At 45.7% G+C, this 26,721-nt stretch overlaps 1 protein-coding gene across 33 annotated transcripts in view; it reads left to right on the top strand.

Moving 5' to 3' along the window:
• The first annotated feature begins 14,845 nt into the window (after positions 1-14,845).
• Positions 14,846-26,721, top strand: part of SORBS1 (sorbin and SH3 domain containing 1) — a 184,524-nt gene continuing 172,648 nt past the window's right edge. For all 33 annotated transcript variants that reach the window (XM_045291448.1, XM_045291452.1, XM_045291454.1 and 30 more), the window contains exon 1: positions 14,846-14,932. The gene's annotated coding sequence lies outside the window, so the exon portion shown is untranslated. The remainder of the gene's footprint in view (positions 14,933-26,721) is intronic.

A 26,721-nucleotide genomic window follows, 5' to 3' on the forward strand; every position in this document is an offset into this window, starting at 1 on the left:
GTGCTCTCTTGATTAGCTCAGTTCTTGGGCTGTTTTCTTTTTTTTTAAAAAACATTTTATTAGGGGCTCATACAACTGTTATCGCAATCCATACACACATCAATTGTGTAAAGCGCATTTGTACATCATTCTCAAAACATTTTCTCTCCACTTAAATCCCCCGACATTAGGTCCTCATTTTTCCGCTCCCTCCCCAATACTCCCTCCCTCATGAGCCCTTGATAGTTTATAAATGGGTATTTTGTCATATCTTGCCCTGTCCGACGTCTCCCTTCACCCACTTTTTGGTTGTCTGTCCCCCAGGGAGGAGGTCACATATAGTTCCTTGTAATCGGTTCCCTCTTTCCTACCCACTCTCCCTTTACCCTCCCTGTTTCGTCTTGGGCTGTTTTCATAGAGAGTCTGGGTAAAGAGCAGAGGCTGGGCTGGAGGACTGGAGACTAGCGTGGGCTGGTGAGAGGGAGAGACAGAGACAGAGAGAGAGAAAGCATGTATCTGGACAGGGTGGGAGAGAAGACTTGGAAGTCACGTAAAAGAAGGAAGCAATTCGGAGTTGGGCGTTGGGGTGTGGGAAGCTGGAGAGTGACCCGTTGCTGTAGAATCGACTCCAACCCAGGGAGCCCATAGGACAGAGTAGAACTGCCCCATAGGATTGCCAGTGCTGTGATCTTCAAGAAGCAGATTAGCACATCCTTCTCCTGAGAGGCACTGGTGGGTTCAAACTGCTGACCCTCTTGGTTAGTAGCTGAGCACTTAACCACTGTGCCACCAAGGCTCCAAGTTAGAGTTGGGCATTTTCAGAGGGGGATACCACGTGGCAGAGAAAGAGGAGGAAGGGTTTTTAAGATAGTTTCCTATACTCCAAGAATTGAATTCCCTCCCGTTGGTGTCCAATAGAGACCTCTAACAGCATTTTGAATGCATTTTTTATTATCATTGGGCAAGAGTATTTGCTTGTATGGCTATCAAGTTGAGATGAACTACATGAAGACCCTTTTAGGTTACACTGGCCTGGTCTAGTTGGGAGACAGGGAGATCGTGGGGCAGTTGAATGTGAGGATCAGATTCTGGAAGGTGGGTGATTTAGGGGGAATGCTCTGTGGTGAGGGTCTTGGGGCCCAGGACTGATGTGCTAGGGTCTATGTATCCTCTAAGTTTGGGTTACACCACTCTGAAGAACCCCAGAACGTTTTCCTGAATTGAAAATAGAGAAATACATCAGAGTTCTCAGATGCTGTGCTTATTCATTTTATACCCTATTTCCAAAAATGATTTGCGGCAGCTTGGATTGAGGAGATGTAGCAATTCATGCAGATTGCATTTCCTCAAAGGGCAAAGGAAAAGATTCATAAGCAGGACAGACAGGGCTGATGTTCATGGCCATGTGTTACCATCAGAAATAGAATAGGGAAAGGATATTTTCATTTTGGGGGGGCTCCCTCCACCCAATTGCTCTTTTATACAGGCTTGAGATGGTGGTGGTTCCACATAGAGAATGTTTAAACTAAAGGATGGAGCAGTGACTGGTTTAGTTAAAGAGAATGCTTTGTGCTGTCAAATTGAACTGTGTGCTCTGCCCAGCCAGTTAGTAAGATGACCGCTTCGTGCTGTGAAAGGCCCCAGAATAAACAGCGATGGAATTTGAAGGTCTGTGCATGGCAGACCTGGCCTCTTTCTGTTGGTGCTCAAGAGAGCAAGAAAAAGGATTCTACAGAGACCCTGAAGGGTTGGGCTGACATCGAGAACATTCACGTAAGGGCTGGTGCAGTTGGGTACACGGCCCAGGGCGGAAAGAGGGCTCTCTTACAAGTTACACAGCACCACAGTCTTTTTCGTGGCTGCTTGACAAGTCTATTGGGCACCTTAAATGGTGCATATTTTTGGACTCTCTTAAGGGGCCTGTGTGAAGGCAGGAAATACCAGTTGCATTCTGGACTCTGACACCATTTCCAGGACAGAGGAAGGATCTCAGGAAGGTAGCCTCGCAGGGATATGGCCTCTGGTCAGTTCCGGACCTTTCCATGAGCCACCTATGGCTTGTCCAGGCCCATCTGCCTTGCTGAGGGCCAGACAAGTCCCAAAGCCCACTGTGATGGTGTTGCAGTTCCTCAGCTGTGTCCGTGTTTCTGGGGATATTCTGAATACTTCATATGCAGGACCCATGTGACCTGGACAGAGTAGTCAGAACCTGCGGGCTTGGGAGTCCCCAGGTGAGAACCACCATGTCTTTAGCAGCCGCTGCAGTTGGTGGTTAGTAAATCCAGCTCTCCCAGAGATCCTGAGTTCACATTCTTCCAGAAAGTGCAGGTGGACCAGGTGTGGGAGGAGGCCAGGTGCTTCGAGCTACCCTATTCTACTTATTCTTCCCTGTAGCCCAGGTGCCCTCTGTCAGCATGCCCATGTATAGGTGAGGAACCCGAACTGTCAGAAATTGAGCACTTGGCTCGTCTGCAACATCGTGTTTGTAATTCCCATGCTAGAGAAATGATGGTCTCCTTAAACATGATTCTTTGATGAATATTTTGCATGACATTGCCTAATTCCATTATTTTTTCAAGAACTTTTTGATGTACTCCTCTTATGTGTTAATTTAAGTATCCTTCCAAAAAGCCACCATAAAAAGTGAAAAGAAACAGGTGAAGTTGATACCAGGTACTAGGTTAATTTCCAGAGCCCTTAGGTAGCACAAATGATAAAGCGCTCAACTGCTAACTGAAAGGTTGGCGGTTCCAGTCGATGGGGACGTACCTTAGGAGAAAGCCTTTGTGATCTACTACCCACAAATCGGCCGTTGAATACTCCATGAAGCGTAGCTCTGCAAGCAGAGTCACCACCAGTCAAAATTAATCCCAAGTCCACTGGGTATGTTACATTCTGACATGTGGCAAGTTGAGCCATGTTTCAGGTGCCTAGGGGCCACATGGGACCAGTGTTAGTGTGCAGGGCAGCACAGCTCTGGCAGCTCTCAGCTGGGGACGTCTCCTGGGGTGTGCCCTACCTGGTGGCCTGAGGTAACACGGGTGCTCATTGTCTGGACCACCGATTCCCCAACACCGGAGGATGAGTCTGGGCAGGGGCAGTCTGCATGAGCCTCACAGATATGTACTTCCTTGTGTCAGGCTGCCACCCCCCCCACCCCCCACACACCCCTGACTCTTCCGTGAGGCTGGGTTGAAAACGATGGCACAGAGCAATTTTCCTGGGGTTCCCTGTTACTTTGTAGGGACAATTTTATTCTAAGCACGTTCTTTGGCAGCTGGAGGGGCAGTTGGGTGGGAAAGGTGGGGAATGCATACCCTGAGGGCTGTTTCGCTTCCCAATGGAGAAAAGAAATCCTGCCTGTTTAGCTGGATGGGCCTCTGCATAAGGGGGTGACACCTGCGCTTTTGGTGGCTGAGACCCTGTGTTCTCAGGAAAGGCGAGATAAAAGAAGCAAACTATTTAGAGGAGAACGGGATACTGTGTCCTTAAGTTGTTTTCTTATCCAGTGGTTTTGATTTTAAAATTTATTGCTGACTTAGAGTAAGTAATAGGGTCCTAAGGAGTTAGAGGCCAGGAATCCAAACCTCAAATGGCTCAAAGATCCGGCAGGTAACACAGGATGAAGGGTGGGAGCTTGCAAATTGAACTGAAGGAATGTTCTTTGCTTTGACAAAACATTTGTGGTCTCCTTTTTTTTATTTTCCTGGAAACATAAGACCCCCTTTGATCTAGCTTTCATCCTGCTGTTGATAGAGAAATATTTCTCTTCTCTAAGAGGAAACTGTGCAAGCACCATGATAAGTGGCACCTGATGCTCAGCTTCGCTGTTCGGGGCCTGGATCTGAGAGCCATTCTCGTCCCCTGAAGGGAAGCTACGACCAGTCTTCCCACTGGGGCCCTTGGGGCCTCGTGTACCAGAGCTTCCAGATTTTAAGGAGAAGCCTCAACTCTGAAAGTTTTCAAGTGTGAAATCTTTACTTTTTTTAAGGCTTCCTAACTTAAAATAATTATAGGCTCACAGGAAGTTGCAAAAATCCTATTCTTTTTTTTATAACTTCCTTTAAGTTAGAAAGGAGGGGCCTTACCCCATGTTATCAAACTTGGGAAAGATGGTTGATTCTCTGGCCAGCAGGGTTCTTCTTTTTCTTGGTCATTTTATTGAGGAATCATACAACTCTTATCACAGTCCATCCATCCATCCATCCATCCATCCATCCATCCATTGTGTCACATTTGTATATTTGTTGCCATCATCATTTTCAAAACATTTGCTTTCTACTTGAGCCCTTGGTATCAGCTCCTCAATTCCCCTTCCCCCTCCCTCCCTCATGAACCTTTGATAATTTATGAATTATTATTATTATTTTCATGCCTTATACTGACCGATATCCCCCTGGGAGGGGGTTATAGGTAGATCATTGTGATCGGTTTCCCCTTTCTACTCCCACCTTACCCTTACCCTCCTAGTATGACTACTCTCAATATTGGTCCTGAGGGGAATTTATCTGTCCTGGATTCCCTGTTTCCAGCTCTTATCTGTACCCATGTGCATGCTCTGGTCTGGATAGATTTGTAAGGTAGAATTGGGGTCGTGATAGTGGGGGTGGGGGGGAAGCATTAAAGAACTAGAGGAAAGTTGTGTGTTTAATCAGTACTAACTGCACCCTGACTGGCTCGTTTGCTCCCCATGACGCTTCTGTAAAGGGATGCCCAATTGCCTAAGATGGGCTTTGGGTCACCACTCTGGACTCCCCCCACTCATTCACAATGATATTTTTTGTTCTGGGTCTTTGATAAAAATCCTATTCTTTATCCAATTTTCTCCAATGGTGATATTGTGTATAACTCGACAACATTGAAACCGCGAAATTGTCAGTGGTACAATTGACGGACCATATTCAGATTTCAGTAGTTTTTAGATACAGTGTTTGTGTGTGTAGCTCTAAGCCATTTTACTCCTGGGGAGTGTGTAGCCCTTATAGGTTGCATTCTCTGGAGAAACCAAGCCAGTGAAACATACATGTCTGGATATAGAGCAGTGGATATTAAGGCAATGGCTCTCACCATTGTAGAGATGGGCAAGCCCCAAGTTGGTGGGTCAGATGTTAAGCTGGAAGCTTTTCCACTGGTGAACTCGAGATTGCAGGAAGACCACAGATCGGCAACTACTACAGAAGTGATGCAATCAAGGTCAGCAGGGCAGATGGCAGGGCTCTGAAGGCTTCCCCCATCAGCAGGCGATGTGGCAGGCCGTTGGCTCAAGTTCAAAGAACCAGGGGTTGATGCGTCAGTTGGAAGATTCAGACCTAGCATGAAGGCAGCAAGCTCTCCCACAGTGTCTACATCTACTGGAAGTAGACCACACTTCTGAGGAAATTTCTTTTCAATGGATTGCATCAGTGCTGTGACCTGAGTCAGGCTGTTGCATCCCACCTTCATCTTCGTATTAGTAATTGGTTGTGATTACATATGTCAGTTCAGGCTGAGGGGTGTTACTAGATCTTAACTGTCAAACCTCTGAGAATCCTGGCCTTGTCAAGTTGATACAAATCCTCACTATCACCTGTGAGAGGGGGAAGGCAACATACAAGGGCGTACCCCCCTCGAAAGAAAGACCAATTTTTTCCCTCAAAGCTATGTCTTTTAACTTTTTAACAAAACAACCTTATCACCTTCAAAGTACTCTCTGTTATACTTCATACATTTGTCAAATCTGCGATTCATTCTTGGAAACATTTTTCAAACTCATCTCTTTGCATGGCTGACAGCACTCCCTCCATTGTTTTCTTCACCTCTTCTACATTGTCAAATCACTGTCCTTTCATGTCCCTCTGCATTTGAGGAAACAAAAAGAAGTTGCACAGAGTGAGGTCATGTGAGTCAGGTGTGTGGGGCAAGAGAGGCATGCTGCTTTTTGCCCAGAACTAGCACACGGAGAAGGCTGCTCATGAGCAGGTGCATTGTTGTGGTGTCAAAACCAGTCCCCATCAGCCACAAATCAAGCCTTTTTTATTGCACACTGTTATGCAATCTTTTCCGAACCTCTAAAGAGAAAATTTGATTAACAGTCTGACCCGGTGGAACAAACTCCAAATGCACCGTGAGTCGACATTTTTGTCCGTTCTGGAAGTTGACAGACATCAGAATGAGTTTTGTCATTAATTAATACGTCACCTTTTTTGAATCGAGAAAACCATTCATATGCTTGAGTGTTTCCTATACAGTGAACCCTCGCCACTGCGCGCTTCGACTTCCGCGGCTTCACTCTATCGCGGTTTTTGCGTAACAGCGCATGCTCTGTCATTATTGCCATTGATTGGCTCATACTGTACACGCTTGATGCCATAAATAATATAATAAATAATAAATGGTAATTGTAACGTCCAAAATGTTTTACTGTATTTTCCCTTTTTCGTTTAATAAATTGGGTAATACGAGTGTAATGGTGACTAAAGGGTGTTTTTTCATGTCCTGTATGCTCTAACTACGAAAATATTTGATTTACAAATAAGGAATCCTACTTCGCGGAATTTCATTTATCACGGTAGGGTCTAGAACCGATTAACCGCGATAAACGAGGGTTCACTGTAGTGTTGTCCTTGTAAGCCATGCTCAACATCACAACAGTTTCTGAGGCGGTATTTTTCCCGAGCAGGAAACAAAATTTCCCAGGCACACACTGTTCTCTTAAATCAGCCATCACCAAAAAAAAAAAAATGAGGTTTGAGGGAAACTGCTTTTATGAAAAAATTCACTGTGACCAGAGAGACCCATCCCAGGTGATGCCACTGGGTGCACTAACTCAGAGCGAGTTGCTCAATGCTTGCCTGGGAGGGCAGGGGTGGGGTGGGGTGTGTACTAAGAAAGCTCCCCTCTGCCAAGCATAATTCTTTTTTTGGGGGGGATACCTCCATATATTCCCATACTACTAGTGAGTGGCTGAGTCTGGACTAGAGTCTAGGCTAATACCTTTCTCCAGACTTTTCTCCTTTTTATTAGGTCTTCTATTTTATAATAAAAATGATGATGGTTATATTAATTTTTAAAAAACTACTCCATGAAGAAATATGCTCAATAATTGAACTCTTCTGTTACTTGTGCCCAGTGTTAAAGCTCTTCAAGAAGCCACCGTGGAAATAACCGACCATACTGGACAAAGAGGCCAGTGCTTGCCCCAGACTAAAGCTCAGGAAGCAGGAAGAGGCAGGGAAGAGAGATGACTGGAAACGGGGAACTGAGGTGGGAAATGGGAATCGTGCTATTACACTGAAGGTATTGCAGCTAACGTCATGAAACGTGCATAAATAATTGAATGGGAAACTAATTTGCTTTGTAAACTTTCATCTAACCACAATAAGATGTTCAAAAATAGCTGATAATATAATAATCTGGAAGAAGCCACCGTGGAGACAGAAGTAGATAAAAAATTCTGTAAGAGAATCCTGATCAGAAGGGGAGAGATGCAAAACAGAACTTCACACATACTCTCATGGACTTCATAGTTTCTGGAGCCAAGTGAGCTGGATGAACCCCAGAATGATGATCCTGAGATCGTTTAAAATAAAAATGTCCCTTGAAGTCTTCTTGAAACCAAACAACAATTTAGCTATTTAATAGCGTACTTAGAAGAGAAAGCCTGCTATGAGCATTATGCTCTTTTAAGAACTACGTAGAGGCGAAGTAGCAACAGCAACTGGGAGATTCGATAGGAACCTCAGGGGACAGAGAGCTCATGTTAATGGGATGAACGACTCACAAAAGAAGGGTGAGCTTGGTTGTACAATTCAAGGACTGTAATCAATGCCACTTAATTGTACATTTATAGACAGAGTTGATGTTTCCCGATGTCTATTGTCAACACAATACACAAAAATGGAATTAAAATAGGAGGAAACAACGTAGCTAAGTGTGTTTATTGAGTCTATAATATGTGCCAGGCTGAAGGCCAACAAAAATTAATTAGATTAGATCCCACCCATCAGGACGTCACACTCAGTTGGAGAAACAATGACATGAAGGACCCTTTTGGGATCTTGAGAATAAATGTCATGATTGGAAGCCAGAGGGGAAAGGGCTTCGTGTCAACTTAGGGAGTCGTGAAGACTGAGTGGGAGCTGACCCATCATGGGGCAAAGGGTTGTTTCAAACAGAAGGCGTGGCTTAGATCAAATGCATGATGGTCTTGCAATTATAGAAGGTCAGAATTTTTCAAATTGAGACTAACTGAATGGAAACAGGGTCCCAACAACTAAACTTGGGAGTTGAGCGTATAGAATGCCCAAGTCTGTGCAGGTGGGATGGGGATTGGGGGGTGTAGGGATAGAACCAGTATCTAAGTAGCAGCAGGTCAGAGAAAAATTAAGGCAAGAGAAACTGGGAGGCCTGCTCCAGGGGTCCCATTTCAGCCATACCATGAAGTGTGTTGGGGAAACTAGCAGCCTTTCTAAACGTCCTCTGTCGCCCACCCACCTGACCTATCAATCAGGTATTTACTGTGTGTCAGGGAAGGTTGTGATTGCTGGGGTTGTAGCATTGAACAAAGCATGCAGGATCCTTGCTCTAATGAAAAGAGGTCAGCATGTATTCAAGTAAGATATTGCAGATTGTAGTAAGTTCTACTAAGGGAGTGATGTGATAATGGTTGTTGCAGCCCAGGTTGACTAGAGTAACAAATCCAGAGACACTCAGATATATGTAAGAGAGAAATTTATATCAAGAAGTAATTATGCATCAATAAAACGTCCCAGTCCAGATCAGGTCCATAAGTTTGATATGAGCCCATAAGTCTGATATTAGCTCATGAATTCCTCTTCAGACTCATGCAGCAAATGCAATGATGCCGAATGCAGGAAGGTCACAGGCTGGTGCGTGGAAAGTCCTGTGGATCCAATGGCAGTGGATGCTTCCAGGACTCTGGCTGCCATCAGCGTGGCTCCATGTGACTTGTCAACAGGAATGTGAAGCAGAGAGAGAGTGTGTGTCCTGCCTCCAGGGAGGAAGAGAAGAAGTCCCAGAAGTCTCATGAGAAGGCCACACCCACAAGGAGGGATCACCAGCCTGTGACATGATGGACAGGACAGGCCCCACCCCTTGATTCTTATTTAACAAGTTGACATGGAATTGTGGAACTACCACAGCTGGCCTCAACAACTGAACTCTCTGTAGTGAGAACATTATGGCAAGAGACAGGCAGAGAGAGGACTTTGCAGGCAGCGAGAACATAAAGTGCAGAGTCATCCCAGGGAAGGAGCCTCTGGTCTTGTGCAGAGGGTCCCGGGCTTTGTCAAGATGTTCTCAACAGGCCCTAATTGAGATTGAGCAGGTGGAGGCCAGGTCTGACACTGTCTTAGGAGTGGGTGGGCAGAGTAGAGGAAGCCATGAGGGTTAAGAGGAAGAAATGCACATCCCACTGGAAGAAAAAGTATGAAGCCACTGTGAATCATTTAGAGTAGGCGTGCTGTGTTTTTAAAGGGGGAACCAAAATCATTTTGTTATCTTCAACTAATTTTATATGGCTTTGGGAGCTTTGTGTCATTCAGAAGACTTGAAGCATTTTCTCTCCCACTGAATCTATGGAGGAGGTGGAAGAGCTTTAAAAAGCTCCCTCTGCATAGTGGGTGTGGAAGGAGGACAGCTGGGCATTGGGACCAGTGGCAGGAGGCGGTGGGACATTGAGCATCTCAGAAGCTTTACTGGCCTTCAAGTTCTGAGGATATGGCATGGTAGGCCGGGGCACAGCCCCAGTGGGATGTGTTCTGGGAGAAAGGGAAGTTATTTTTAAGGTCAAAGGGGATTCATTATCCAACACAGCATGATTAATACAACAAAACACTGTACAAAAAGGACATCAAAAGATAATCATTGTAGTTTATTTCCTTCCCTCTGCCTCAAGGCTGCTTGGGGATCCCCCCCCCTTGACTGTCTGCGATTTTTGATAGCGGAGTTGGAGTCTGTGGAGGGAGAGGGTGAGAGAATCTGAAAGAATGAGGTCTGGAAGCACATTAGCCCTGGATTCAGAACAAGGAGAGAGGGGCCAAATCCGAGGCAGCAGGAGAGCAGCTAAGTTCTGTCTAGTTCCCCTCCACAGACAGGCCTTGTGTGCCAGACTCTGTGTGTGAGACCTTGGGAGTGGGGCCAGCCTGGACTGAGGTCTGTGGTTGGGGCAGAGCCAGGTGTCTGCATCCAGGTGAACAGTATGGGGCGGGATACATCAAAGCCACACAAGTCAGGTGACTGAAGGCACACAAATAGCAGTGGCTGGGCCTGTAGCACAGCCATGATCAGGGATTTGGAATTTTATAGGCTGAGAAGGGTAACGTAAAGCCCTGGCATCAAATAGGCATCCAACAGCAATATACACGTGCGCATGTGTGTGTGCATTACACACATATACATCGGCTTTGTCTCATGGTGTTGGGGTGAAGGTTTACATGTAGGTCATCACTTTTACCTTCATTCTGTTTTCATCTCATTCATTGCATTCCTCAGTGTACCACCACTTATCCCACTTCCTCCTTCCCTTTCCTGTTTCTCTTCCTCCTCTTCTCCCAACCCTTCTGAACTGCATCCTTGGGCAAAGGCTGTCCTTTTAGGTTCAAATGGCTGATTATTTCTAAGGTCTATGTATATACCTTATGGTTTCTCCTATAGACCTGCCCATTGCTTGGCTGATAATTGAGCCACCGGGTGGGGAGTGCCATTCCAACCCGAAGGGTGGCTAAGGGGCCTGTGGCCTTGGAAGTTCTCCTAGTCTCTTTCTGACCAGTAAGCCTGGGACTCTTATGATTTTGTTTGTTCCACATTTTTCTTCCACTCTATCCAAGACCTTCTAGCACAGTGGTTCTCAACCTTCTTAATGCCACGACCCTTTAATACAGTTCCTCATGTTGTGGCGACCCCCCAACCATAAAATTATTTTCATTGCTACTTCATAACTAATTTTGCTACTCTTATGAATCGGGTGACCCTTGTGAAAGGGTTGCTTGACCCCCAAAGGGGTTGAGACCCACAGGTTGAGAACCGCTGTTCTAGCATGATCCCTTGGGGAACAGTTTGTATTGATAGCCGGGCACCTTCTAGTTCTTATGGTCTCAGGGTCGTGGAGACTGATACCAGCCCTGAAATTTGAAACAGCATCATGCTTCCTAATTATAGCTATGATAAGACTCCTATTGCAAGGGCCCATTGGTCACTGCCATTATTACCTTCAGGTAGAGAGCATCAGACTAGGGGAAGACTCTCGATGGGGCCCAAGAGGAACTTTGGGTTATAAATCTTGATGGTTGTCTTCTCTTTTCACCTGGTAAACCCTCTTTTCATGCTGAGTGAATATGGAGAGGCCAGGGAGACCCACTTGGGCTAGCTATTCCCCAAGATTAGACTAAGCTGCTGACCAGAGTTAGTTCTAATCCATTCAGTTAGTGTCTTGAGAGCGTCTAGAAGCAAGTGGCAAGACTGAGAAGTTGGGAATGGGTCGATCATCCTTTCATGGAGGGGATGTAATTTGGAGTTGCTTTTCAAGGAACCCAGAAGAAAACGCCAAGTACTCCATTGGAGCAAGTGCTCATCAGATAGTCAAACAAAAATTCTTTCTTTCTTTTTAAAAAATAATCATTTTGTTGGGGGCTCTCACATATAACAATCCATACATCCATTATATGAAGCGGAACAAAAATTCTCTATAATGGTGACAAAGACAAAGCAAAATAAAATAATGAATATGACATGGATCCCTGTCTGCGTAGGCTAGTGGAAAGAAGACATAGTCTTTAAAAAGTCACAATAATAGATGTAAGTCATACACGCAATGCACAGAGCTACAGGGCGCCATGAGAACATGGGTCCGGAGCAGCTCCGGAAGTAGGGAGGAGGACTACATTGATGCCTGGTCCGAATGAAGGTGGTCATGCAGCAGTCACAACAAGAAGGTGGCTTGCATGACAGCCAGTGTTGCTCTCTGTTCTTGGGATGGGTTTGCAGTGAGGACACAGGTGAGGGAGAGGATGGCTCTGTCTTTGTCAGGCAGGGGCTGAAGCAAACCCGGTGGCTTGGAGGATGAGTTCAGAGAGAGGCCTTGTCTTAGGTAAGGCTATCAACAACACTGCTGGAAATAGTGAATCTCCTAAAAACGGACAGTTACCAGAAAAGAGAAATTAGTATCTTGATTGAACTTTTCCTAGGCTTTCCCACCCACACATTTAATTGGCATTGTGACTCAACTGGAGGACCTTCCCTTGCTCTGGTGATGAACGGGTACTCTGGCTTGCCGCTGGGCATCCATGGCTCCCTTGGGTGTTGGGCTGACTGAAGGTCCCTTCGTAGCATCAGAGAAGAGATCTCTCGGGGCTCTCCATTCAGGGAACCAGCTTAGTCTGAGCTGTCATTTTTGCGGCACACAACATTTACTTTGCTATTAGTGGCCTGATTGCTCAGGCCATTACCTGACCGCAAAGTGGAAATCCGGGAAGAGGAATACTCAGCCAGCTTGGCAGACTCCAGCCTTGAATCGATCTGCAGGGTCCTGCCCTTCGGCCGACAGTTTGGACTTGATCAGGCCACTGTGGCCTTGGAGCTGTTCCTCAAAAGCTGTTCTTCGATGGCTGGGGGTTCTTGGCTCTTCTGTTGTGCCAGACTAAGCTCACACAGGTGTTTGAGGGTTCAGACCCGCTGCTGAGACTGGGCAGCCCCTACTGTTTGTCTGGAGATACTTGCCTGGGTGATAGTGTACAGTGGGCAAAAAAGGTGGTCCCCGTAGACTTAGTCCTGCTATCTTCTAGCGTTCTAGATTTTTTTATTTACATGCAGTAAAAAAGTGTTGATTAGTGGTGTCATAATAGAATGCTGGGAATAAGTAAACATACTAAGCATGATGAAAACAAACAAGGGAATAAAATGCCTAGTATCCGTTGCTGTTGAGTTGATTCTAACTCCTGGGTGACCCCATGTGTATCAATGGAACTGTGCTCCAGGGTTTTCAATGCCAATTATTTGGCAGTAGATCGCCAAGCCTTTCTTCCAAGGCACTTCTGAGTGGACTGGAAAATCTAGGCCTTCCCTTAGCAGCTGCGTATGTTAATTGTTTGCGCCACTAAACTCCCCCCAAAGCCCAGACTCTTGAACCGAGTCTTAAGTCCTGGTTGTCTCTGTCCATACTACCCACTGCCTGTAGTTCCCACCTTCCCCTCCTAACTGGCCATGACTGGTCCACTTGTTCCCAAGCCTCAGACCACACCAGGAAGCCCATCTGCTTTCCTCAGCGACATGAGATGCCCGGTTCAGTATTGCCATGACACCTTTTTATACCTGTCAATACATTTACCTGATGCTTTATTGTTACCTTTTTGAATGTGTGGGTCTGCCTTTTGCCAAGGCAGAGCAACTTAAGGGGAAAGACTAGGTCTTGTTCACCTTTTTTCTTGGTTACTTAGCACTTCCTGGCATGTAGTCGAGTTCGGTAAATATTTGCCAAGTGAATGAATCAATACATTCTTTGATGGAATGGCACCACTCCCACTAAGATCTTATAGTTGAACATTACTTATTACAATGCAAGGACCTTGTACATAAGTTTGTTTACAGTCTTATATTCAAGAAGCTTTGTAAGGGAGATTTTCTCACATAAAGTATGTTTAAAGTAGTTTTAATATTAGCCGAGCATTTGGAAGCCTTCACATGTAGATTCATAGAATTTGTGAGGCTTTCTTTTTTTGGGACGTAATACAGTGGAATTATTGAAAATGTCACATCATTAGGAAAGAAGCCCGTAGAGAACTTGAAATGAGTTACTCATGTATTCTCCGGCGACGAATGAAGATATTGCAGACATCTTAGTAGAAAATAGGTTAGATACTTTAACTCTGTGTCCTTGGACTTAAATTACTCTCAAAGCTAAAGTGAAAATGTGTGTATATGTGTACATACATATCAGTGTGTATCTATATGTGTACACTTAAAAATAGTGTAGTCATAGTATTGAACCACTATGCAATTCAGTAGAGTAAAAGAGGCCTGGATTGACTGCTCAGAGACCTGGGTTCTAGGATGGTCTCTGCCTTCAGCTGTGCGGATGGGCACGCCGGTCTCCGGCTTACAGTTAGCTGGTGGGTAAAGTGGCAGTGTTGGGCTTGTTCAGAGATTGCAAGTGTGTATAGGAGTGAGCCTGCTACCTCCATTGCTGTTTTCTTCTCTACTGTAGTTTTTTCTTGGAACTCAACTCTTTCACCTGTTATTTTTCCATCTTTGTTCAAGACCCAGGCAGGGGGAAGTATTTCCCTACCACAAGGAAAACAATGCAAGGGCCATGATAAGTGGAAACGACAGCTCTCCTCTGTGGTCAGGAGACAGTAGGGAGCAGTGTGGACTGTGGCTATTAGATCAAATCCTGCCTCTGTCTGCTTAGCACCAGGCGATCATGTTGATAGATCATCTGATTATTAATGTCTTTTAAAGAAAAGCAAGAAAGCCGTGTTCCTATGTCACATCTCTTTGAAGATTTGACTGCATTTTTTTCTACTGAGAGCCTGTGGATCAATTGACACAGCTCTGCAGGGAACGCAGCTGCTCATTGAGTTACCAGTGTGGGATCCCCCTTAGAGATCTCTCAAGCTCCTTTGTGTCCACGAGCCTATGGCTTTTAGGGCTTCAAAGTAGCTGGTTGAGCTTGGGAACTATTTCACCAGGTGAATTGAAGATTCCTCTGTTTGGGGAAGTCAGGGTGGTGGGGGAAGGAGTGGAACTGAAAGAGAAGGCTGAAGAAGGAACGGAGAGAGAAGTTCTTGATGGCTAGCATTCTGATGTCCCCCTCCTTCCCCCCTGTCGGAGACTCTGTGATTCATACCAGGCGTTCTGTGTTTTGTCATTGCAGGAGCTGCCATCCTTTGGAGGTGTGTGAAGCCCCCTCTCTGCCCAGAGTGCCAGTCCCAATGCGTCTTCCCACCACCACAAACCACTGGTGAGTAGATACATTTTTCCCTTTCTGCTGTGGTGAAGGGACATTTTTTCAATTGTCTGTAGAAGGTAATTTGCAGAGGGCTGTGCTGTTAATTTTAATATACAAGGGAGGCCCCTGGACCGGGCCTAGATATGTTAGTCTTCTGGTACCTGGTCAGTCCTACCACTTTTGTTGTGAGATCTTAGGTGAATTGTTTGACCTTTCTGGGTCCCAAACAGAGAAACAAGTCCTGCCATACTTCCATCACAGGTTTGCTATCATGTATGCAAGGATGCGGCCAAGGCAGTACAGTGCTGGGCAGATGAAGGAGACACTAATCAATGCTGAGGTGTGTGCAGCCGGTCTGCTCTTAGTGAACAAGGACATTAGAATATGAATACATCTGTGTTGGAAACCTGGGTTTTCAACCCATTGTCTGACACTCGCTGAGTGGTTCTTTAAGAGATTTGCATTTCCTTTTTAAAATTCCCTACCCCTGCAGCTGCTATTTTTTGAAAGATAAATTAACTGTGCTTCACAATTGGCTTCATTTTTATGTGAGATCAGATAATTTCGCAGTTAACAAATACTCTTCCTCTTCTGAAAGGCATTTAATTACTCATCACAGCAGGTAAACGTCTCGCCTCTATGACAGTTGAAAGAGACAGAAATATGTCCTCAGCAGCAGTGTCTTCCTTGCTGGGTTGAGAGTGCTTCAAGGCAGCATACCTGGTTGGTGTTGGCAGCTTCCTGAGGGATTGAGGGGAGGGACGACCATGATCCAGGAGGGCAGATGACCTGCGCACGTCATTCCAGCCTCCTTTGTGGAGCAAGACTGGCCGGTCCGACCCAGATGGCCCACTTTGGTGCCTGCTGTGTGGATCAGCTGCTCTTATGCTTCCAACCCCAAGGTCACAGCCACTTCCTGGGGTGCTTGCAGGGTTCTAGGGGTGGGCCTGGGAGGAACAGGCAGTTAATCAAGACACACAGGCCCATGACTAGGGACCCAACTCAACCAGAAGGGGAGACAGAGTGGACATCCTGGTCCTACCACCCGGGTCCCATTGGGTAGACAGGAAGAACTCTGTCATGGGAGTCCTCCATGAAGCAGCTGATTTTTAAAAAAATTCTTAACAAATCATTTTATTGGGGGCTCATACAACTCTTATAAAAATCCATACATCTGTTGTATCAAGCACATTTGTACAATTGTTGCCATCATCATTTCCAAAACATTTTCTTTCTACTTCAGCCCTTGATATCAGCTCCACTTTTTAGATTGATTTTTTTTTAAAAATCATTTTATTGGGGCTCATACAACTCTTATCACAATCCATACATACATCCATTGTGTCAAGCATATTTGTACATTTGTTGCCACCATCATCATTCTCAAAACATTTGCTTTCTACTTGAGCCCTTGATATCAGCTCCTCATTTTCTCCCTCCCTCCCCTCTCCCCCCTCCCTCATGAACCCCTGATAATTTATAAATAATTATTATTTTGTCCTATCTTACACTGTCTGATGTATCCCTTCACCCATTTTTCTGTTGTCCATCCCCCAGGGAGGAGGTTATATGTAGATCCTTGTAATTGGTTCCCCCTGAAGCAGCTGATTTTTTACTTACCGAATATACTTGAGTATAAGCCAATCTGAATTATCAGCTGAGGCACCCAATTTCACCACAACAACTGCATAAAACAATGTGCTGAGAAACTCGGCTTATCTATGACTATAGACGGTATCCACCCGGCAGCTCTGAGCTGAGTGCTCATTGTGTGCCAAGGCACCAAGGGTTCAGCAGTCATGAGAGACTTGGCCATGTCTCCCTCAGCTTGGGTTCCAGAGGTGATGAGCAGAGGCAGGGGAGGGCCACCAAGACAGGGGTCCTTGGTGGGTCTGCTCCACTGCCCTGTCCCCAGCTCTTTGAATGCCTCCCGTGTGGTGGGAGCTCAGTAAACGTTTGTGTGGCGAGCGGAGTAACAGACACTTAAGTAGTAATGCAGTCTTGCGTAATGATTTGGCTGCGAGGAAAAGAAAGCAAGGTGACGAGCCCAGGGGATCCAAGCGCTCAACCGCTGGCGGGAAGATTGGCAATCCGAACCCACCCAGGCTCCGAGGCTCTGAGGGAAGACGACCCAGTGATCGCTCCTGTGAAGATCCCAGCTATGACAGTCCTGTGGAGAACGTCCACTCTGTCACGTGTGGTGGCTGTGCTTGGGATCGACTTGAAGGATCAAAGGACAGTAGGTTGAAGGGGTGGCGGTGAGGGGACTCTTTTTGAGAGAATTGTTTGAGACCTTGGAGAGTGTGTGCATGGGAGAGTTTGCGCGTGTGCACGCGTGCCCTTGTTGATTTTTGTGCAGAGACACGATTGGAATGAAGGAAGGAGGCATGAAGAGACCTGAGAGGCATGTGTTGGCTGAGGGGAAGCGGCAAGCACAGAAAGAAAGGCCTTGTGGGTCGGAGAAGCTCGGCATGATGGAGGACCCGGAAGTCAGCTAGTTTGGCTGAACTCGGGCTGAGAGGTGGTTATGGGAGGAAACAGTGATAAGAAATGAGATCAGAGAGGAAAGTTGGAGCCAGATCGTGCGGGCCCTGGAGAGGATTTGAACCGTGCTCCCTGTGTGAGTGGATACAGTTGGAGCTCTGAGACTCGCCAGGTCTTCTCAGAACCCTGAGTGGAGGACAGACTTTGAGGATAAGAACAGAATCACAGTAACTTGCAGGAGGCCTTGCAGTGGTCCTGGCTAAAGATAAGAGTGTGGCTTGGGTTGGATTCCTATAGAGCAGTGGTTCTCAACCCCTGGGTCCCGACCCCTTTGGGGCCCAACGACCATTTCACAGGGGTCCCCTGATTCATAGCAGTAACAAAATGACAGTGATGAAGTAGCCACAGAAATAATGTTATGTTTGGGGGGGGTCACCCCAACATGAGGAACTGTATTGAAGGGTGGCGGCATGAGGAAGGTTGAGAGCCACTGCTGTCAACTGATGCAGAGGTGTTACGATCACTATATAGATAAAGATATTAATCATTTTACTGAGAGCGCTTACAGATATAACGATCCATAATCCATAATTCAATTAGATCAAGCATAATTGCACAGTTGCTGCCACCATCAGTTTCAGAACATTTTCATTCTACTTGAGCCCTTGGTATCAGCTCATTTTCAGCTCATGTTTTACACTGTCCCATGGCCCCCTTCACCCACTTTTCCATTATCCGTCCCCCAGTGAGATATTTAAGGTTTATTGTGCCAACCTGGCTGATAAACACAAGTGGGGTTAATTGAAGGGCGGAGAGATAAATGGCTTAGTGAGCCTTGCCTTTCCAGTTCTCCGGTCTCTTGCTTTCTGATGGTTGGACTAGGGTGCAGCTGCCTTAGCCAGTTACCTGCTTCAGCTGGCAAAGCTCACTTCCTGCAAGACATCCCTAAGGAGAAGCCGCATGGACCTACCCCGATGCACCCTGGGTCCTTGAGCAGCCGTGTGGAGACCCCTGCCAGCACTGGGATGCTTATACACTCACTGACTCGGCTTTCCTCCTGCAGTCGGTGTCATTGCGTGTGTTTTGTGAGATGGAGGAGGACTTTGTGGATTGGTGTCGGACATATAGGCTAATGTTGGACTTAGGGGCTTGGACAGCACTGGGTTGGGATGTTTTCTTGATGGGCACTTAACCTTTATATAAAACTCTCTCTTATATACATATGAGTTTCCCGTGGATTTGTTTTTCTAATGTACCCAGACTGACACACCCAGGGAGGAGGTTCTACGTAGATCATTGTGATTGGTTTCTCCTTTCTCCCCGCCACCTTTCCCTTACCCTCCTAGTATCGATACTTCTTTCATTATTGGTCCTGAGGGGTTTATCTGTCCAGGATTTCCTATGTTTCCAGCTCTTATCTTACCGGTGTACATCTCTGGTCTAGCCGTGTTTGTAAGGTAGATTTGGGGTCATGATAGTGGTGGGTTTGGGGCCAGGGGGGAGGGTGGGGAGGAAGCATTAAAGAACTGGAGGAAAGTTGTATGTTTCACCGGTGCTATACCGCACCCTGACTGGCTCGGATGTTGGACATTCTTCTAGAGGCGTAGAGTTGACTGGGGCTAGAAATACTGTCTTTGAAGAGTCATCAGCACATACCCCACTCAAACCGAGGATTGCTAAGGCTTCGTTTATCTTTATAGGAACAGGGAGTGACTGGGGGATTTGAACCACTGACTATATTGCTAGCAGTCCAACACCTACCCGACAATGCTACTCCCCCAGGGCTCCAGTTTATCAACGTCTAGATAGAATTTAAAGCTTTGAGACTGGATGGGTTCACTTTGGCAGGAAAAAGGAGGGCACAGGTCAGATTTGGACAGAGAAACCAATACCAGTAAAAGGTGACATTCCATAAAATCCTTATTAATAAATAAATGAAGACACATCTTAATGAGTATGGCAGGATTCCATGTGATACAAATATATCTACATGTACACTATGAAAATGTACTGTCAAATAGTAGTAAAACCTCACCCTTATGTGGAAGACTTGATATGCCCTGACTCCCTCTAGTCAACAAAATTAGTTTTGGCGTTGCCTAATTCCATATCTGGTGGCCTGAGTGAATTACAGATTGCTTTTATGTAATTGCTCTATGGCGGTGCCTTTGGCCAGTATGCATACAGGAAGACCCCTCATCTTTTGCCATAAGCCTGTATGCTGTACTGTTCTTTATAGATACTGTAACTTCTATGGGCCTTTTTGATGACTTAACTGTGATTCACTTTGAACCTTTTTTCAGATTTTTTTTAATGATCCTATAATCATACTAACCAAAAATTTATTACATGAAGTTGTAGTTAGTGAAAAACATGCCCTGAAAATAGACAATTTTAGGATGAAAGTTAGCTGTCATTAAACTTCATGAAGATGGCTCAGGTAGCCCCCTGACTTGCAGGACCGCTGATTTAGGAGAACACAGTGTTCAAAGAGCCAGGGATACAGTGAAATGGTCCCTAAAGAACTCAGAACTATGTCGACTCCAGGTATCTGGATAGTGGGTTCTTCTGAGGAAGATTTGGCTCTGTGAAAAAGAAATCCCATATTCCAAGTTCATCAATTTCTCTATGAGTGACCCTGTGGCTGACATCTACAAACTACATCTCCACAGTTTTCCCACAAAGAGGAAAAGTTATTGAGCCTTTACGAAAAGTACTCAAATGGCTGCTTTTAATAGCTGATGCCCTTTTTCGTGATGTAAAGCATTTTGGTGATTCACTTACTTTTCTTACCTTACATCAAGCGTTAGCACTCCAGTCGGTTCATGTCTCAGTGTCATGGCGCTTGAGGTAGCATTGGTGGCACAGTCGTTAGGAACGATGAGTGGCTCGAACCCACTGGCCACTCCACTGCCCAGCAGATGGACGTGGCAGTCAGTCTGCTTCCATGAAGTTTACAGCCTTGGAAACACTGGAGTAGCTCTACCTCTCAGGTCATTAGGAGTTGGAATTGACGTAGTCACAAGTCGGTTTATCAGGGTTTGCCAAGGTCCCCTTTGACTTCGAGTGATGCGCTTGTGTCGTGGATATTTTCATAGTTTCCCTCATCGTGTCATTTATATTTCATAGCCCTCATGCCAAGCAGATGGCACCTGTACCTCCGCAGCCATCACAGCCCCTGCTGCCGGGTCTGCCTAGTACCCCCAAATGCTAAAATGAAAAAACCAACCATAAGATAAAAAGTTGTAAAAATATATTGTGGTAGTTGCCGAAGATGTATGGGTTTCAGGTGCCACCCATCCCCTCCACCTGCCATGCATTGAGACGAGCAAACTAGTTCTGAACCGCGGACTGTCGGCATCTGACATAAGATGCAGCAGCTCTCTGTTGGTTTTGCCCATTGCCCAGGCGAGTCTCCGCACTGAGCTTCCACCCCTGAATCCCTGGGCTCCTCAGTGTCCCACTTCCAAGCTTCTTCAGTTTCGCCATCTCCAGCCTCGCCAGGTATGTTTATTCTTGTTACCCTTTCTCCCTCATCACCAGCTCCACAGCCGCCGGCCTCCTTCCCGCTGTGCCTAGGTCCTCAGGCCCTCCTGTCTCTGATGCACGTGTGAGCCTCTTGGGCCAGCCCTTCACTCTGGTTCTTCCACGCCCTCCACCTTCTCTTCTTTGAAACCAGTTTCACTTTCTCTCTAGCCTGGCCTTTCCAGACCTTTTGTGGAAATTATGACCAAGGAATCGGAAGCCCGTGTGACTCTAGAGGGCCAGGTTATAAGCAGCATTAGAACAAAAAATAAACAAAAGCCATTGGGCAACGGGCGGCCCTAACTTGCTTTAAAATGAGTTTCAGGCCCTCCAGGTTTCCCTGCAAACACTCTGAATGAGGTAGGTGGAGCACGAGTATTGGCTGTGTAGCATCTGTGTCTGAGTCTAGAGGTCTGTGGCCAAATGCAGCCCGCAGAGGCACGGCCTTCCTGATCCCGATGTCAGCGGCATTCCGTTCGTCTTCTCTTCTCACCGAGGAGAACCTCAAGCAGAAGAAAGAGAACGGCGTTTACTGTTGTTCATAAGGGAAGGCCTCTCTTCTGGCCTTGCTTCCGTCGACAGTGATCTCCTGTGCTGTTCCCGCTTCTCTGAGCCTTGAAGTGCTGGAGGGTAGTGGGGAAAACAAACAAATAAACAAACGAAACATGGAGGAATAGATGAAAAGAACTGCGTTTCTCAAGTCGAAAAACAAGCGAAAACACAGCGGCTTGTTGGCTTTCAGCACGGTGCTTGTGTATGTATGGGCTCGCCAGTAAGAGACTGTGGAGACTCGTGACCTAGCAGAGAAGGGTCGCCATGTGGGAAGGTAACTTTTCAACTCTCTATATTAAAAACAAACAAACAAACAAACAAACAAACAAACAAACAAACAAAGCGTCTTTTGACTCACAGTGACCCTGTAGGTCAGAGCAGAATGCCTGTTTGAATTTCCCAGGCTGTAAATCTGAACGGGAGCAGAAAACCTCCTCCATCCCCTGTTTCACATTTCTAATTTGTTCTTTTATGTTTGTGCAGGACCTAAAAAAGGGAGGTCTTTTTCAACGTAATGACTGATTAAGGAGAACGTGAAGTTCCTTCTCAGTTGGTTTGTTGTTTTTTTTAAAACATTTTATTGGGGGCTCATACAACTGTTATCCCAATCCATACACACATCAATTGTGTAAAGCGCATTTGTACATCGTTTCTCAAAACATTTTCTCTCCACTTAAACCCCCGACATTAGGTCCTCATTTTTCCCCTCCCTCCCTGCTTCCCCCTCCCTCATGAGCCCTTGATAGTTTATAAATGGGTATTTTGTCATATCTTGCCCTGTCCGACGTCTCCCTTCACCCACTTTTCGGTTGTCTGTCCCCCAGAGAGGAGGTCACACACAGTTCCATGTAATCGGTTCCCTCTTTCCTACCCATTCTCCCTTTACCCTCCCTGTTTTGCCACTCACACCACTGGTCCTGTAGGGCTCATCCGCCCTGGATTCCCTGTATTTTCAGTTCCTATCTGTACCAGTGTACCTCCTCTGGTCTAGCCAGACTTGCAAGATCGAATTCGAGTCATGGTAGTGGGAGCGGGGAGGAAACATTTAGGAACTAGAGGAAAGTTGTATTTCTCATCGTTGTTACATCGCACCCTGACTGGCTCGTCTCCTCCCCGAGACCCCTCTGCAAGGGGATCTCCAGTGGCCTACTAATGGGCTTTGGATCTCCACTCCGCACTCCCCCCCTCATTCACTATGGTGAGATTTTTTGTTCTCCAGTTGGTTTTACAGCTCTTCTCGCTGTGAGTTTTAATGGAGATAGTTTGTCCATAGTGACCGGGGCCTTCGCGTGCAGGGACCTCTCAGCTTCTTTGATCTGAGTCTCAAAGATGGTCACACCCAAAGGAGTGCCAACCTGAGTGATTCTTTTCTTCTTCCCTTTATTTAAAAAGGATTTAAGGCCTTTTCTGGCCAATTTTATTTAGCTGCTTTAGACAACTATGGATCTGAAATAAAGAATAGTTACCATGAGTTCAAGAGTCTTGGTAGTGTGCTGGTTAAGGGCTCAGCTGCTAATGGGAAGGTCGGCAGTTCAAACCCCACAGGCGCTCTGTAAACGACAGAGGAGGTAGGTCTGCATCCATAAAGATGTCCAGCCTGGGGAACTGTCAGAGCATTTCTACTCTGCCCTATATGGGGGCTGTGAGTTGGAATCCACTCGACAGTAGTGGTCCTGGCTTTTGCCCGATGAATTGAGCACACCCGACTGGGCATTTCAACTCAGTATCCCCGTCACACTAGAGTAAGTCCTGTGGCATTGTGGGATCCATTGGTATTGATGATTTGTAACCCCAGGGTCAGGCAAACGAAAAAGCAACAGAAAATCATTTTCCCCATCTTAAGAATGTGTAGAACTTACCATACTCTCCAAACGTGAAGAGCAGAATCCAGCATCGAGAACCAATGAGGATAGTCACCACACTGCTACTCAGAGTGTGTGCTCTTGGGGACAGCCTCGAGAAGTGTAGCTGTCTCACAGTGTCTCCTGAGGCTGCCTTATTGGTTGGTATAACCAGCAGTTCATAAGGCCACTTTCTGGCCACACTTGCTGTGTTTTGCACAGACTTGATCTCCATTTTGTGCACTAGTGACATCTCTTAGATGCTGATTTTTCTCCAAGATATTTATACATTGGATTGTGTGCTTTGGGAGAGAACAGGAAGTTGTATTAAATTTCCAGCTGCATGTAAAAACAAGATGTCTTCTTTTCCATCTCGAGACTACAAATAGAAAGCAGACTGCATTCTGTCTTTCCTTTTTCTTTTTCCGGTTTGGGGAAGTGAACATTATGTTTTGCTTGGGATTGTCACTAAAATAAGGAGTTGAACATCATCCCCAGCAATTGCAGCATGGCATGGGAAGAAATCATTCTGATTGCTCCACTTGCTAATTCAGACAAGGCCCATCTGATGCCGACTTCACAGCAGTGCCCTCTTCCTGCAATCTCCTTATCCACAGAGATGACTCCCTCTGTGCTTTCGTCACTCAAAGAGAATTTCGCTGGTCTCCAGACAGCGTCTGTGATTTAATGAAAAATGGTTCCAGCAGAGGTATGCTTGAAAGAAAGACGTTGTTATTTGTGCTTGTTCAACTTGGGTAATTGAACTTTCACATTCATAACTTGTTCTTAGACCTTTTGTGGGGAGGAGGTTAAGAACCCCTCTGAGCACATAGATGCCTACAGAATTTTACATGTATGATGTGTTTACATTCTTAGGGGATACCACCCTCCCTGAAAATGTTTGCAAACTTAATTTGCACGCACCATAATAAAATGGCCTGCGTCTGCCTAGCTGTGTGGGGCAGGTACCTACTCTAGGATGGCAAATTTGGGGAGGTGGTTACATTCAAGACAGTCTAACCTTGGTGAAATCTTCAACTTCGGGAATTGTCCTAGTGTGGATTTAAAGGTTGGACATTCTCCTATATGAGCTACTGTTTAGTGAAAAAAGCAAAACAAAAAAACACTGTAAGCACTTCTGCCCGTTTTTGCTTTCTAACAACAAACACCATTCTTTTACGTCCTTTATGCCTGTTCCTCCTCCCAGCCAAGAGAACGCGCTGACAAGAGTATGTAGGTAAAGAAAATGAGTGTATAGAGAGAAACCTTCGTTGCCTAACCAAGTGCGTATTTCTAGATGTTGTGCTTGTACCCTGAGTTAATCACATTGATAGCACTTGACCTTTGTAGCACAATATGATGTTCTGTGTGGTCATGGCCAGTGTTTTCAAAGGTTTTAAAGCTTTGAGGCAGTGGTCTGAATTTTTGTAATTGCAAATTTTCATGTAATCTGATTTCTGGCACCAGAGGGCTATTATCTCTCATGGAACAGGGGGCGAGTGTGGGCCATGGCTGTCCTCTGAAGTGGGGTATGCAGTCATCAGTGTATCACAGTCCCCACCCAGCCCACGCCACCCATGTCTTACCTGGCTGGCTCTTGCAGGCCTTTGGTTGGCAACCCCCGACCCTCAGTTTCAGTGTACAAGCTTGCCTTAAAAAAGCAAGGGATCTTGCGATTCAGCCAAACCTTGTTCTGGTAATTAAATTCAAAATTTAGGGAGGAAAATATTTAGGGCGGCGAGATGAAACAAATGTGACTTACTTTGAAGAGATTTGTGCATTTTTTAAATAAGAGGAGAAGAAGGCAATAATGTAATTTTTCCAATATTCTTTACTAATGTAAAATTATTGTATTTGTTTTGAAACATACACTGTACTCTGTATAATGTAGTTTGCTTATAAAATTACAGTATTCAGTACATTAATACAAATTGGCTAATTATATTTGCTCTTCAATATTTTCAGGGGCTCCCCCACCAAGGAGAAGTGAACTACTGAACTTGAAGGAGTTCAACATTTCTTAGTCGGTTATTTTCTTCCTCCTTTCACAATAACCAGGCAAAAAATTGAAACTGGACTAGAGAGCTATGAACATTTTGAATTAAATAGTTACTAGCTACTTGGATTGTGTATGTTCTAAAGCACCTCGTAGGTCACCAAAGAGCAAAGAGAGGCTCTTTGCAACAATCAAAAGTCAAGAAACCAACTTAAAACTTGAATAACCACAGATATTTAATCCAAATCATTCCCATTTTGTGATTGCAACCAGCAGTTTCTGTTTCCTCTGATACCGTCTTTTTTCCCTCTCAGACTCTGTCTTTAAACTTCTGAAAGCAAAATGCTCGTTAGGATGGAGACGGCATCGCTGTTCTTGTCACATTCAGTTTCTTGGCTTTGCATTTCAGGGCTTACCCCCAACTCTTGGACAAGAGGTAGAGAGACCAGAATCCTCACCTTTGCCACCTACCCCAGGAAAACCCATCTCCCTGGACCTTCCGTTGCTTATCTATAAAATGAGATCATCTTTGGGTTTCTCCAACACTCCGAACAGTCTAAGATCCTATTGTTAAGTTAAAGGTCGTCCAGCATTCTTTGCTTCCGGGAGCGAGTTCTGGCTGTGTAAAAAGCTGAGGGATTAAAGAGCAGAGGCTTAATGGAGAAGGGTTCCTAACATCATTTATTTCTCCGGCTACCTGAATAGTTCAGGTCATATTACCTGCAGTGAACTATGTACGCGTCAGCTCATGGCGTCACCCTGAACTTCTAGCATGGGGAGGTAATTCTGGAGCTTTAGGTAGTAGTTAGTTCAGAGGTAAACTTGGCAAATGTTTTTAAAAAGCACACACACAAAACCCCCAAACACCCTGTGGAATCTGTCTGCTGGTTGGTGTTGCCAGGTCTATAAGCTGACCTTTGTTCACTGGTGCTCACAAGACGGGGTCTACTCTGCCGCTGGGATTATATGTTTTCATTGATATTCCTCTTATTTCCGTGTGGCAGATCCAATCCACTCACATGCGCTCTCTTGGCCGTTAGGACTGAAAACTGTTGATCGGAACAAAACATGAATGGCAGACTGGGAGTCCTCAGGAGGAAAACACAGTGCATGTTCTAGACTAGAACATGCTCCACATAGTGTGTATGATGTGGTGGGGAGGGGGGACAGTTTTCTTTTCTAAATGTTACTTGTTGTTGTTGTTCTTGTGAGCATACACAGTAACCAAATCAAACCAAACTCACGCCATTGCGCCGATTCTGACCCGCAGTAACCCTACAGGGGAGGGTGGAGCTGTCCCTGTGGTTTCTAAGACGGTAACTTTTTAAAGCAGTGGTTCTCAACCTTCTTCATGCCATGACCCTTTCATACAGTTCCTCATGTTCTGGTGACCCCCCCTCCCC

Source organism: Echinops telfairi, unplaced genomic scaffold, assembly GCF_000313985.2.
Source record: "Echinops telfairi isolate 266 unplaced genomic scaffold, ASM31398v2 ScPeMD7_70;HRSCAF=299, whole genome shotgun sequence".
NCBI lineage: Eukaryota > Metazoa > Chordata > Mammalia > Afrosoricida > Tenrecidae > Echinops > Echinops telfairi.